The 15510-nt window shown below is 41.9% G+C and overlaps 1 long non-coding RNA gene across 2 annotated transcripts in view; it reads right to left on the reverse strand.

Annotated features, from left to right (window-relative positions):
• LOC309368370 overlaps positions 1-15510 on the reverse strand; it is a 32201-nt gene that overhangs the window by 10937 nt on the left and 5754 nt on the right. The window contains exons 2-4 of one of the 2 annotated variants that reach the window (XR_014167744.1): positions 15255-15317; positions 2252-2320; positions 1809-1901 (exon numbers count right to left, since the gene is read on the reverse strand). This is a non-coding gene — a long non-coding RNA (uncharacterized lncRNA). Of the gene's footprint in view, positions 1-1808; positions 1902-2251; positions 2321-15254; positions 15318-15510 lie in introns of those variants that run through there. The other variant, XR_014167743.1, reaches the window with a different exon arrangement.

Here is a 15510-nt window from a genome sequence, read left to right on the forward strand (position 1 = left end):
CCTCCATCCTCCCCAGGTCCCCATGGATTTAGGCTTCAAATATGAAAGGTGGGGGTGCCTGGAGGCTTACAACTTAGCTTACCCACACTTTTCCTCCATCTTTCAGACCCACTTCCTGTGCCAGGGACCAGCACATATGTCCCATGTTTCCTGGGCTTCTCGCATTGCCTTATGAAATGCTGACAGACACAATTTGTGACATTGACATTGCACATTATCGGCGCTGATCACAAAGCATGTCTATTAAGACATCAGTCTGATCTTCCAGTTTCCTGGCTTTGTGGATCGTGATACAATACTAGAAAGCCTAACTCTGATCTTAAATTGGCTCCTCCTCCTCCTCCTCCTCTTCCTCCTCCTCCTCCTCCTCCTCCTCCTCCTCCTCCTCCTCCTCCCCCCTTCCCCTTCCCCTTCCCCTTCCCCTTCTCCTCCTCCTCCTCCTCCTCCTCCTCCTCCTCCTCCTCCTTCTTCTTCTCCTTCTCCTTCTCCTTCTCCTTCTCCTTCTCCTTCTCCCTTGAATTTAGTGGATAACCCTATGCATACTCGGTTAGAAACAAGAGTCATTGAACACAGTGGGCCGACTAGATGGAGGGATGGGTGGAGAGAGAGAGCATTTTTCCTTTTTTTTTAGTTTTGTGAAATGCAATCGGAGAAGGACGGATAATTGGAAACTTGACAATGCTAACCATCTATTTAGCAGAAGACATGGAGCAGGAGGCAGTATCCTTTCCCCAGGGCATTTTGAGAACAGCAGTCCATGCACTAAAGCCTTCTTCTGCACAGGAAATATCCTTACTAGAATACCTGAATTAGCCCAACTGCTTTCCAAGATAACCTCTCTATATGCAAATATTTTGTCATTACTACTTTCCGTGAAAGCGGCGTTCCTTGATATTTCTTCCATCAAAGCACAGAAGAGGAGAGCTGGGCTTCATAATTCTAACCATGTACTCTGAGATACTCACCATTTAATAACCACTGGATTTAAGGGGCTTTTGAGCATGCAGCTATTTGAAATGTTGCCGATGTTTACACGCAGAATAGTTTGTGAAAAGGTGATGTGAAAATTCATTGAGCATTGGAGAGTGGCGCTGAATAGCAATATGTTTGTTAGCACACATACAAAGACGTATGATGGAAACAAACACAAGCTATTAGTATTTGCATTGTAAATGATATATAGGTATGTAAATCAGGATAGTCTCTCATACTGATTTTGAGGTAAAAAGTAGTGCTTCTGAGTAAGTGATTTCCCCTTCCCTAAAAATATATATATGCTTATTTGGCAGAATAGTTATAATTTTATAGCACTACTTCCTTCTATTCCCCCCTTTTAATGCCTTTGTACTATGTTTGTTCTAATTGCTAATTATTTATTTACTTAAGGTAAAGGTAAAGGGACCCCTGACCATTAGTCCAGTTGTGACCGACTCTGGGGTTGCGGCCCTTATCTCACTTTGCTGGCCGAGGGAGCCAGTGTACAGCTTCTGGGTCATGTGGCCAGCATGACTAAGCCGCTTCTAACGAACCAGAGTAGTGCACGAAAACGCTGTTTACCTTCCTGCCAGAGCGGTACCTATTTATCTACTTGCACTTTGATGTGCTTTCAAACTGCTAGGTTGGCAGGAGCAGGGACCGAGCAACGGGAGCTCACCCTATCGCGGGGATTCAAACCGCCGACCTTCTGATCGACAAGTCCTAGGCTCTGTGGTTTAACCCACAGGGCCACCCACGTCCCTTATTTATTTACTTATTTTACAGCTAATTTCACATAGCAAATAAGGTGATGTCACAACACAATGTGGTCAGCCGGTTTTAGCTACATTTTAATATCACTGAGGACAAATTCAAAAGCAGTGCTTACTGACTAGACAATTACTTTAGCAGCAATCTCACAGAACCTGCAAAAAAGGAGAGTGCTTTTTTGAAGCTGTCAGAAGCGTTCATGAAAAACAATGCATACTTTCAATCCTAAGAATAAACATGTCAAAACCTACCTCTTATTACCTAATGACTTTTTCCAATATTTCCAAAATGTGAATAATGTTCCAAATCTAATTGGGTTAACAAAAACTCAGTTTTGTTACTGTGTGTGTGTGTGCATGTTCAATCTAAAACCTCTTTCCGAGAAATATAAGGATTGGAGCACAATCCCACAAAATGGGCATGATCCAGCACAAATGAAGAATGCTTGCATCCAGTAAAAGTCAAATAAATCTCTCTCAGTTCAATGGGCCTGAAATGTGCTTACCTTTGACTGGTTTGTGCCCATGTTGTGTACAGTTAAGGACATTTGAGCTCCAATGAAGTAATCTTTTCACTGAGAAGAAAGAACATTTGTCCATTTAGAAGGAGAAGTTTCTCTTTCTTTGAGGATACCTTTGCCAGCTTAAATGAGTAATCTATTTGTTCTTCCATTGTTGGAAGTAAATTCAATATGCATTTGAAGGATTAAATGCTATAATGGGAGTAAACATAATTCATGCTGATCTTATTTACATACAAGTTTCAAACTAGTCTCAGGTCCAGGAGATAAAAGGGTTCCCATTAAAGATTTATTGAAGATTTAAACAAATGTGACTACCTTGAGGCCAGTCAGAAAATCTATTAAAACAATGCAAATTAAAAGATGGAAACACACAGATTGAAAGGAATAGTTGAGGAGCAATGCAACTGCTAAAGAATATTTGTTGCATATTGGGTGTGGCAACAACTTCCCAAGCCAATATGATCCTAACACCAACAACAACAACAGTCTTTCCTCAGACACTGGGTTACAATATTTAAGTTCAAAAGGGCATAAGTGTACAGTTGGATTAAAAAAAAATCATTAGTAAAGAAGGGGACAGAAAAAGAAAGAGATCCATTAATGCACCTTAGATTTCATCATTAATAATAACAGCTCCTTGTGATGTACAATGCAATTCTATATATGTCTTCTTAGAAGTAAGCTCTATTTTGTTCATTGCCAGGTAGGTGAGTATAGGACTGCAGAGTTAGTGACAGAGGAAGCAAAACAAAAGTAATGAATCATAATGAATCATAATGTGACCACAGAAATTGTATATGACTCGGTTAACCCCATTTCAATGTACATATCAGAAGGGCAAAATCAGTGGAGGTGCCTCATTTTTATGCCTTACTGATGAGCTTCCAGCTGACTCCTTTTAGAAGCAATACCCTGAATTAGCACCTTTGAGCTCCAAATCTATCTTGAAGACCTTGGGTGGTGCGGCAGATATATTTGTCCATCCTACTTATGATAGCGTTGAATGAAATGATATGGAAAACTAATTTTGAGTGAAATGATACGGAAAACTTATTAAAGTGAATCTGTGAATAATAATGCCACGTTCATGTTATATTTCAATATTCAGACCGATATATTTAGCAACAGATAAATTTAGCAACAGATGCTCTTCAGGATGAAGAGCATGAGACTCTTGATCTCAGGCTTGTGGGTTTGAGCATTGGGCAAAAATATCCCTGCATTGGAGGAAGTTGGACAAGGTGACTCTCACAGTCCCTTCCAATTCTACTACTACTACTTATCAAACCTTTATTAGGCATTATGCGAATAAAACCATAAAAGAGAAAATAACATATAAAGGCCTTGAAATATATATAAAAGGGCAGCAGTTGGCTACATACATATATATATATATACATATAGAGTCAATGGTTTTCTTTGTTAACCTGCTCCTTGGAGGACTGCTACCAAAAACTCGGCTACCCCCGCCGTTACCCTTTGGTCAACGTCGGATAGGTAGAGTCCCACACATTCACCTTGCTGGGGTTCCAGACCACCCGAGAGAGGGGACAGCACGCGTTGACGGAGCGTACTGTACAATGGGCAATGAAAGAGAATATGCTCTACAGTGTCCGGGACATTCATAGAACATCTGCAGAATCTCTTGTTTCTAGGAATATTTTGATATCTTCCCCTGACAAATGCTGAGGGAAAAACATTCAAACGGGCCAGCATAAAAGCCCTACGTTGGGCTGGGATTATTAATTTAGTGACGTAATTGGCTCTGCTATCTAAGATGTTTAAATCATAGAATATGGGGACCAATTCTACGATTCTATGATTTGCTTTCTGATACCTTCCTAATGCTGGAACATAGATGGTGAAATGATGTGGACAGCATTTGGGGACTAATTCATTTATGGCACGAGAAGTTCAAGTCTCATATCTGCATCTTTTTCTTCCCATGCACTTATTCATTGGATATACCATTGTATTACAATGAATGGAACTCTCTGAAGTGAGTTAGGTTCCAGGGAATCCGTTGTGCAGCTGATCAGGAAGGTTCTGTAGTTCTTCAAAGTCCAATGAAGCAGTGGAGACACACACACACATACTTCTGTGGGATATAATGCTGTTCTCCTGCAGCCATTTTGTACAGTGGTGCCCCGCAAGACAAATGCCTCACAAGACGGAAAACCCACTAGACGAAAGGGTTTTCCGTTTTGGAGGTGCTTCGCAAAACGAATTTCCTATGGGCTTGCTTCGCAAGACGAAAATGTCTTGTGAGTTCCTGCGGGGTTTTTTCCTTCCCCCCCTTTTCCCAAGCCGCTAAGCCGCTTATCAGCCGATCCGCTAAGCCGCTTAACAGCTGATCCGCTAAGCCGCTTAATAGCTGATCCGCTAAGCCACTTATCAGCTGATCCACTAAGCCGCTTAACAGCTAATCTGCTAAGCCGCTTATCAGCTGATCCGCTAAACCCGCTAAACCGCTAATAGCACTAATCCGCTAAGCCGCTAATGGGTTTGCTTCGCAAGATGAAAAAACCGCAAGACGAAGAGACTCGCGGAACGGATTCTTTTTGTCTTGCGAGGCACCACTGTATTCTTTATGTAATTTTGCTGTCTGCTGGCTTTCAGCCAGCAGCACATGAGTTCATTCTCCCTATGAGATGAACTCACAGTTTCTTTGTGTAACTACCAAGTAAAGTCTGCCTTTCAGGGATCAAATCATAAACTGAAACATGAGTAAACTTTTTGTTACTTTACTCAGAAAGACTCTTGTGTCTTTATTCTTTTAGGAGGGATCAAAGGGGACACCAGGAATAAAATTAACTAAGAGAGTCAAACGAATCTGCAAACTAGCTTCCAGCTATATTGAAGGGAATCTGCTCTGCTATATCACTTACTAGCATGAGTGAAGGAAGAATATTCAGTATATCCTTTCCTCTATCCTTAACATTCCCACAACTGCAATGAATCAACAGGTAAGGAGGAAGGTTTAGATAGCAGACTTCAGCAAGGGCATGTAATATTGCAGAGCCACGAGACAGAAATAGATTTATGTATGCACAAAGGATAGCCAGCTGCAGGAGCAGCACCTTAGAGACAGTGATCTCATCTTATTGTCTAGATACAGCCTGGGCAGGAAAGAACTGGGAATCCAGCTGCTTAGCTTGGGATCACTTACTGCAGGAAAGAATTAGAAGTTCACACCTGTTTGGAGCACCATTTTCTACAACAGGTAACATGGATTGTTTTCCTCCTGCAGCCCCTTCCTCTGGCACTCTTTTTCTTGCCAATAATGGGAGTCCATATCAAGAGAAATGACGCTCTGGGGTTGAAAATGAGTTCTATAGAAGAGCAGATGTCCAGTTCCTATCACCTCCATCTCCATTTGGCTCCTAATATTACAACCTTGCCAATACCTTGCTATTGGGGCCACAGGGTCTTTCACCATCAGAGACAAAGCAACCTGCTCTGGTACCTGGAGCGGAGCTCGTCCCAGGGGGCATGGCGCGCATCCCAGGGGGCATGGTGTGCCACCCACAGGGGCCATGGTGCATGTCCTGGGGGCATGGCACCCCCCTTTGGAACGGCACCTGGAGTAGCCCATCCCCCGCCCGCCCCCTTGGAATGCCCCTGGTCCCCATCATTAGTAGTTTGAGTCTCATGTGGTACTAGAGTGTTTCAGTTTTGTTTTATCTCCACTTCTCATTCATCCAGGCTCCAATCCGGTTTGCCACATTTCTGCATTGCTTTGTGAATTGTTTTAAGAAGTCAGCATACATGTTAGCATCTATAGACATTGCACTGTTCCCATGAGTTGAGCTGTGTGAGAAGCGATTTGCACATATTGGAACCAATTCGTAGTATATGTATCAGTCTTCCTCCCAGTTACAGACAGAAGGTACACAGGAGTTACTGCCTCTGTGGTTTCTCCCATGGTGGTCTAGGTCAGGGGTCTGCAACCCGTGGCTCCGGAGCAGCATGTAGCTCTTTTACACCTTTGCCGCAGCTCCGGGGCAGATACTAGCAAGGGGAGGAGGCGCATTGTGCGCCCCGACACTCCCCACTGTGGCGGGCGCTGTACTGGCTGTGACGTCACATGGGGCGGTGCGTGCGTTAGTCACGCACCGTCCCGACATCACCTTCCCGCCCACCTGCCCACTACATTGTAAGGGGCATGTACGCTGGTCACTGCATTGGAAGGGGGCATGTATGCTGGTCACTGTTTTGAAGGGGAATGAAGAACACACACACACACAAAAAGGTAACTTGTTAATTTAACGTTTATTTCTATGAGGAGGAGTAATTCAAAATAAGTCCCCAGGAAGATTTTGCTTATGAATTGTATGCAACTTGGTGCTAAGTTGGATGTGTTTTCTTGTACAAAGGAATATTCTCCCCTTCTCTTTCCCCAGGCTTAATCTGTGCTGGGGCTTCTCCCACCCTCCAGAATGCTAGTGCTGATCTTTGTGCTAGTGCAATTATTTAGTTGCATACTGCCCTATATTTGGGTTAGCAAATGTACCCACTTCACGTTCACAAGGTCCTCTTTGTGGTACTGGGTCTTCAATACTGAAAGTACAGTTGGTGGGTGTGTGAGAGAGCCTTTTCAGCTGAGAGGTCCAAATTGTTAAATTGCCCTCAAAGGGAATTTCATCATTTGTCCCCACCTTTTAACTGCTTCTAAATGGGCTCTCAAGCCTGTTTTATTCATGCAGGCATTCACTATTGTTATTTTTGCTTAGAGCCTATAATGTTTTAGCTGCACACTGAGATGCTTTGTGATGTTGATGCTGCTATTATATTTGTGTTTTTCATGGTTATGATTGTATTATAATTTGCATTGTATTGTGCATTCTTTTGCTTTGAAAGCCACTGTTGTGTGCACTTGTCACAGAAAAGCAGGGTGAAAATGCTAGTATAAATAAAGAAAAACAACAGCAGAGACACTTGTGCAACTAAAGGTAGATGAAAAGGATGGTCTAAAATGCTAGAAAAGGTGCTAGTTATATTTTAATCAGCTTCAGGTTTTGGCCATGTTCATATCCTCTAACTCCAAACAATTGTTGTTGTTGTTTAGTCGTGTCCGAGTCTTCATGACCCCATGGACCAGAGCATGCCAGGCACTTCTGTCTTCCACTGCCTCCCGCAGTTTGGTCAAACTCATGCTGGTAGCTTCGAGAACACTATCCAACCATCTCATCCTCTGTCATCCCCTTCTCCTTCTGCCCTCCATCTTTCCCAACATCAGGGTCTTTTCCAGGGAGTCTTCTCTTCTCATGAGGTGGCTAAAGTATTGGAGCCTCAGCTTCAGGATCTGTCCTTCCAGTAAGCGCTGAGGGCTGATTTCCTTAAGAATGGATAGGTTTGATCTTCTTGCAGTCCATGGGACTCTCAAGAGTCTCCTCCAGCACCATAATTCAAAAGCATCAATTCTTCGGCGGTCAGCCTTCTTTATGGTCCAGCTCTCACTTCCATACATCACTACTGGGAAAACCATAGCTTTTACTATACCTCTAGCTCCAAACAATAGAATCATAAAATTGTAGAGTTGGAAAAGACGTTGAGGGTCATCTAGTCCTGCAATGCAGGAATCTCAACTAAAGCATCTATGACAGACGGTCATCTAACCTCTGCTTAAAAACATCTGAAGAAGGAGAGTCCATCACCTTCCAAAGGAGTCAATTCCACTGAATTAAATTCTATTACATACTTTTCCTCTTGGTGTGTTAATGAGCAATCTATTTCCCCAAACCAATTTGTGCAACACGGTGCCCTCTTTTTACAGAATAAAAACAACAGCACAGCACAGGAATATCCCCAGAGGACCAGCACATGCATTCCCTTCATTGATTACATTGTACCGTATTGATAATTACATCGTGTTACATCACTTAGCAGAATGATAACATTAACAACAGAATGAGAATACATCATACACTGGATAAAAAGGCAACGAATCCAGTAATTAAGAGCAGGCCACTTTCTCAGAGAAAAAAATGCAATCAAACTTGATTACCTTACCAGCTTAAGAATTCCAAAACTATGTACCATCTTTCAACCCAAAGATGTATCAGAAACCAAGTTTCTGTTTCACCCAGCAACATTGACTATCAAAGTTACATGTTTTTAATGTGAGCCCCCCAACCCACTGTATTTGCTTATTTAGTGACAAATTACAAAAGATACTGTGAGATCAAAGCTGTTGTCCATCCTCCTATCACATACATCTGGAGGGGATTAGAGCTGGTGGAATTTGTCTATCCTTTATCCTCTGTACTGTTTTGCTGAAATAGTGCCCCACACCCAAACAATACAAATGGCAGCTTCAATGAGTATTAGGGGAGTGGGTGATATTGAGGAATGATCCAACAACCCCATTCCCAGCACCATTCTTCCAACTCCACCCTTCCTGATAGTTGGATTTGCTTTTAATTTATAGATATATATGAAGCAGCTGACCATGTAAAATTAACAGCTGATCACACTGGCTGTTGTACTTTATCATGTCATGTTATATTCCGATAGCATGTGTTCAGCTATTGTAATGGATTCATTTGATGGATGAATCTGCCAGTTTTGGTTTCTTCATGATTCTCATTTTTTTTTTTTCAGTCTTAAGTTCAGTCTGCTATGATTCCTTGCCAGTTTGTGCATTTTTTTTAAAGTCCTCACCCAAAACTGCAAGCCTTTCAGTGGTACCTTGGTTCTCAAACTTAATCTGTTCTGGAAGTCTGGAAGTCTGTTCCAAAACCAAAGCTTTTGTGTTCTAAGTTGTTCGTGAACTAAGCTGTTCGAAAACCGTGGTACCAGTGTATTATTGTACACATATTTTGACTGACGAACTTAACCACAAAATTGGGAGAAGTGTGAATTTTGAAGGATAATTGTGTTTTGGCTCATGTTATTTTGGGTAAGTTCATATTGAAATGCAAACCAAACCAAACTTCTCTCTGATCCCACCCTCCTGTCCTTGGCTTGCCAATTGCAAAATTGCAAACCATTGCAAATACAAAAAACAGCCATCTGTGAGAATGTAGGGAAGCACCAGAACAACCCAAAGGTCTGCCTAGCATTTCACCACCATTCAAATAACACCCACCCAGCCAGATTTCTCTAGAAGCTCATCAGTAGTGTGTGATGAACCCCTATCCCTTCTGGTTTGTTACAAACATCTCATATACACCATGCAAACTTGGAGCATCCAAGCAACTAGCATGGATTATAGTGACTAGTAAATGGTAAGCCAAGTTTTCCCGATTTTATCTAGTAGTTTTTAAAAAGTCACAAAAGCTCATAGTCATCACTGCAGCTTTTGAAAGTGGATTACATATGTTCACTGTTTGTATGTATTTCCTTCGCATCAAATAAATTCAACATTGAGTTATGTCTGGTGGGAGAGACGTTCTCCTTTTCTTCCTTGCGTTCAAGAGAAGCCATTGTTTTGTCTGTAGAACAGTAATTACACGAGTAGGTGACATTGTCTGTGCTTCAACCAGAAGAAGATGAAACTTTAAAAATTTCTAATTAAGCCCCAGGCCTACACAGTTTGGTAGAAATTAGAGGAGAGAGCCTTTTAACTAGTTCTGAAAGATGCTCTGAGTTTCTGAAGAGAACTCTGAAAGTAGGATAATGAGCTATCGGAATCTGAATTGGTACTTTTATAAATAAACTTTCCCATTTTGAAGAATATTTCCCAGCCTACTGTAATGTTGGAGAATTATAACACTCTTGTTTAAACTAGAGGAAAACTTATCAAAAGCTTTCTCACACTGAGAGGGAAATGACATTTTTTGTGTTATTAAAATGTAATGTATGCTAATAATTAGGTTTGAATTATTTAAAATCACAAAACAACTCATAGACCAAAGCCACAATGAAAATTCTGTAGGAATCAACATAAACAACTTTGATTAGTCAAACAATCATGTGTTGTCAATACATTAATTAAATGCAATTTTTATAATTGGATGCCCAGAAATGTGGCTTATATTTAAGCAGTATCAGCACAGTGTGTTAAATTAAGCATTTGCAGTGGGAAGGGGAAAAAATGAGACAAAGAGAGAGCTTATAGCTGGAAATGGGATTAAAATGAAGACCATTGGTTTATAAAAAGGACAGGGTATAGTACCCATGGCCATCTTAAGCCTATCTGGTGCTGTGGTGCAAAGATCCTTCCGGTGCCCCCCACCTTTCCCAGAGTTTTCAACCTTTTTTAGGGCTGGAGGAGACAGGCAGCAGCTGGAGGGCGGTTCCTCCGGCGGGCAAGAGGCGGAGATTGGACGCGGCACCTCCCGCCAAGTGCCGGCTCGCTTTCCCCCCTCTTAGCCTTCTGGTGCCCTGCAGAATTCAGTGCCTGCAGCATAAAGGGAAAAAACCGAGCTAGCGCTCGCTGGGAAGATGTTTGAAAAGGAGCGAGGGGCTGTTGGCTCTGCAAGCAAAGGGTGATATAATTGGGATATGAGGTTCGGAGCACATTTCCCCACAGGGGAACTGCAGAAGGAATGTAGTTGGTCAAGGGACCCATGGACTCAAAAAGGTTGAAAGCCTCTGTCATAAATAGCAGTTCCATTTTGACTGCTTAGACTTCTGAATCCCCTGCCACCAGCCATCTTGGCTGTCAGGACCCCTTCACATCAATTCATGAACTCTGAATGTGCACCAGTCACGGGATTAGCTTTGTATCTGTAGCCTTATTTCTGGATCCAATTTGACTTGTTTCCAGTTTGACTTGTTATTTGGGTCCAAATCAAGTAATCAAATTTTGCTTCTCACCCCCTAATTTCAGGTATTCTTAACTTGCTAAAATGAGCCAAATATAGTTGGAAAATAGAACATCAGATTACACCCAGTAAAACAGCTCTTACCAAGCAGTGTGACCCTAGCAAATGGTTTCATCTACAGCTGATCTCCAAGTCCCAAGGCATGCTTACTGTTGGGCCATTTAAGGAGCCTTCCTGGAGAAAGCTCCATGCTTGACACGGGGAAAACCAGTGGGGACAACAAAATACACATGAGCACCCAATAAGAGTCATCAAGGTGAGGACCCCCATGCAAATTGTACACACAGAATCCCATTTGCAGCCCACACCTTGCACTCAACACTCATGATAGAAAATCTCGGATCCAACTGGTGACTTAAATGCAGCTTCTTCCTCCTTTGATCCCAGGTCTTAGTCTGACACTCCCTTCTTCTTCTTCTTCTGTCACTCGTAGCCGAGTAAGATTGTCTTCCGTGAACATGGTTTTAACAATGAGTCTGTAAGTGACTGTGGAGGCCAATTCTGTAGCCATACATCCTTCCATAGTGGGGACATAGGTTTCCGGGCGGGAGTTGATCGTGGTGAGGGTTTACCAAATGTGTCTTCCTCTTAGTACATTTCTCCCTTTCATCCTGAGTTCAAGTGTCTTCAAAGCCCATGACACCTTTGGTAAAGGCTGTTCTTCAATTGGAGCACTCGCAGGCCAGTGTTTCCCAGCTGTCGGTGTTTATGCTACATTTTTTTTTTTTTTAGATTTTCCTTTAGAGAGGCATTACACTTTCCATTTTTAAGTTCAGAATAGAATGGTTGCTTTGGAAGACTATAATCAGACATTCACGCAATGTGACCAGTCCAACGAAGTTGATGTTGAAGAATCATTGCTTCAACACTGGTGATCTTTGCTTCTTCCAGTACACTGGCATTAGTTCGCCTGTCTTACCAAGTGATGTGTAAAAAAAATTCGGATGGTGATGGCGTTTATAAGTGGTCCATGTTTAGTGGTTAGATGTTAAGTGGTTAGAGTCTTACACTCTAACCGCTACACTACAATGGCCCTCAAACTGGTTTATGAAAGTGAGTGAATGAATGGAAGAGATAATGAATGGATGAACGATGACTGAAGATGGGGAGGGAAAAGGGGGTACCCCCATTCATTGCTTTTGGCTTTGCCCCCACTACCCATTGTCAGCATTTGATCCCCTAACTAAAAGGTAAAGGTTAAGGACCCCTGGAAGGTTAAGTCCAGTCGCAGATGACTCTGGGGTTGCGGTGCTCATCTCACTTTACAGGCCGATGGAGACTGTCTTTGTCTGCAGGCAGTTTTTCCAGGTCATGTGGCCAGCATGACTAAGCCGCTTCTAATACAACGGAAAACCGAAACCAGAGCAGCACATGGAAACACGGTTTACCTTCCCACCAGAGCGGGACCTATTTATCTACTTGCAGTTTTGGGCATGCTTTTGAACAGCTAGGTTGGCAGGAGCTGGGACTGAGCAACAGGAGCTCACCCCATCATGAGGATTCGAACCACCAACCTTCTGATCGGCAAGCCCAAGAGGCTCGGTGGTTTAGACCACAGTGCCACCTGCATCCTAATCCCCTAACTACTAGCCACCAAAGGAATGTGGCTTTCAGTTTCAAAAAAATATTTGCTCGCATCTGCCATAAGGGAAGCCTTCATGTATATGTGAAGGACTCCCATTCTGCAAATACCCACATCAGTGAGCTATGGAATTTCAGGAAGTTCTAGCTGTTAGGTGCTTGCTGGTGCAGCATACATGCCAGATTACTTCTGAGTAGAGATTAAGCCAATGATGAATACTACAGGTTTATTTAATTTTATTTTTTTCATATTTTTTTAGGTATTTGATTATCTCACATTCATGAACAGTTGAGCAACATGTTGCTTGTGGCATGGTGACAAATTGGCAAACTCTTGATGAATGCACTTGTTATTGAGAACCTCACTATTTAAAAATTAATCTGTAAAAGGTCCAAGATTAAACATCTGTTCATCCAACTCCTACCTCAGAGAATAAGGTTGAAGAGGGATAAGGAAGCAATCCCTTTCCATCTGTGGGTTTTTGTTTTGTTTTGTTTTTGCAACGATAAGCTCCTATAATAGATTTCCTTTCTACAAAAGATTTGCATTTGTTGCTTTGGCGAGGAATAAAATTTAATATGCTTGCAACAAATATTGAACTGATGGAAATGCTCAGTCCAATACTTCAGAAGCCGAATATGTTGCACGGCTGTTAAAGAAACAATCTAAATAAAGAACCATTAAGATGAAAGATTATCATTCCTGCTGTGGAAGAAGGAAAATCAGGTAGCTCAAGGCATGAAATGGGGAGTGAGGAATCCAGACAGAGATAGCAGAAGGAGTAATTAGCAACAGTTTGTGTAACAGAGGGGATATTATGTTGGTTTTAATCCTTGCAGTTCCATGATATTCCTAAGAGAAGTTTCCCACATTTTGGTCAATACCTTTGACAATAGCTTTATCCAAACACTTTCAGATTTTAGGGGCACTCCTGCCAGGCATCAAAGGTGTGTGGAATTATCTGTCTTACTGGTACAATTATGGAACACTAATTTAGATTTTATATTATTAATATGAAAGTTCCCCTCACAGTTGGTTGGGACACTCACACTGCAGACCTTTTCACAAAGCTCTCCATGTGTACAGAAAGTGTGTATTGATTGATGCACAATCTAGGGAATACTTTCATAGGTGAAGTTGTGCATCAGTTCCCCATCACTCCCTTTAAACCCAAATTCCTAGAACACAGAAGTGGATTGTTCCTTGAATTTCTTTCAAGGGAAAGAAACAACCAATAATTAAGGACTAATCTGCAACCACTCCAACAATATAAGTGGCCATATTAACTTACAGTTTGGTCCACAGTTGTGACTTGTTTATAACCCTACTTTGCATAATTATAAGGATTAGTGTGCATAACGAGAGCAATGCAACAAACTGGATTTTGTGTGTACAATTTTTTTTGATTACTCGGTTTGCCTAGGGCCGTGGGAGAGCTATGCTGTGTCTGCTGTAGCCCAGAGCAAGATAACCTCAAATAATAATTATTATAAATACATTGCTCACATAGAAGTTAGGAAATAGTGTGGGACTTGATAATCCTGTACATGTGTTATGTGGTGGCTGGAAAGCAAAACTGGAAGTTTAGAACATCATCTCTTTCTCTCCAATGCATTTTATTTCTCTGTAGGATTTTAAAATAGAAGTGGCTAAAAATGTGCCTGTGTGATAATTAGAATTATGCTGATTAGCTCAAAAGGATGAGTAATCTCATTTGCTTCCAGTGAGTGGAAGATAAACCACATAATATTTCTGCTGGCTCGAGTCCTGAACAGGCTTGTATGATTACCCAAAGTGTAGTTACACTAAAAAATAAAAAAAGTGAGAGATTGTGAGCTTCATAGTTGGAGCTAAACCGATCTCCATAATATGGAAAATAATGGTACAGCCAGAAACAACAACAACAAAGTTATTTTGCCAACTTGCATATTTGAAATATGAGCCTTGCAAGGAAAAATATTTGGGGCATACTGAACAGGATGCTGGTACTGGTTATTAAAACCATCATTAGAACGTGACTCTTCTGAGGTAAGATGTTTGACTACTAGGGATAAGGTCTTCTTGGTGGGGTTGCCTAAGGAACTCCCTTCTCTCTTCTTAGATCACCTTACACCTGGGGTAGGGAACCCATGGCCCTTGAGCTATTCCTGAACATAAACTTGCATCAGCTCCAGCCTGCATGGGTAATGGTTAAGTATGACAGGAGTTGTCAGGACTCAGACAAACCTAGCCAATTTGTCACCCATAGTGCTAACTTTAGTGAACCAATTTATAGATTGTGGCAGCTTCATGTGATTTGGGGGAAGTGTTTTATCTTAAATCCTCAAATTGCTGTACAGTACTTCTGTGTTGTGGAGTTGTAGGTAGTAGTGGACAGTGTGATGGGATGGTATTGCTCACCTGATCTCCCATTGGTCACATTGCTGCTGGTTACCAGGAGGTAGAGAGAGAGGGGAGACAGCAGGGAGGTCACCATGGAACAAATGAATCAATGGTGCATTGACTTCCCTCCTTCCCTGCTCTCCCTCTGAGTATAAGGAACAGGAACATGAGTGATCAGAGGTCAGGTGAACAGCGGGCCTACACCAGGCTGTCTACTACTGGCTATTGGGCCATAGCACTGTGCCCTTACCATGAGATGAAAATGATTGGATATTGAAGGACACAGGACAGGAGAAAATACCGAGCCAACATTCTGAAAAAAAATAGAGATGAGAACAGGCTACAGTTTTGCTTGTTGACAAACAAGGAGAGAAATAATTATGAATGAATGAGGGAGAAGTTCAAGCTCCACACACTTTTGGGTAATGTAACATATGTTGGAGAAGCTGCTGGGTTCTTAATTCCTAGGAAACTTGGACGTCAAAAATCATCATTGGCTGGATTCA

The sequence above is a fragment of the Podarcis melisellensis genome, assembly GCF_964234715.1.
Source record: "Podarcis melisellensis genome assembly, chromosome: 4".
In the NCBI taxonomy this organism is placed as follows: domain Eukaryota; kingdom Metazoa; phylum Chordata; class Lepidosauria; order Squamata; family Lacertidae; genus Podarcis; species Podarcis melisellensis.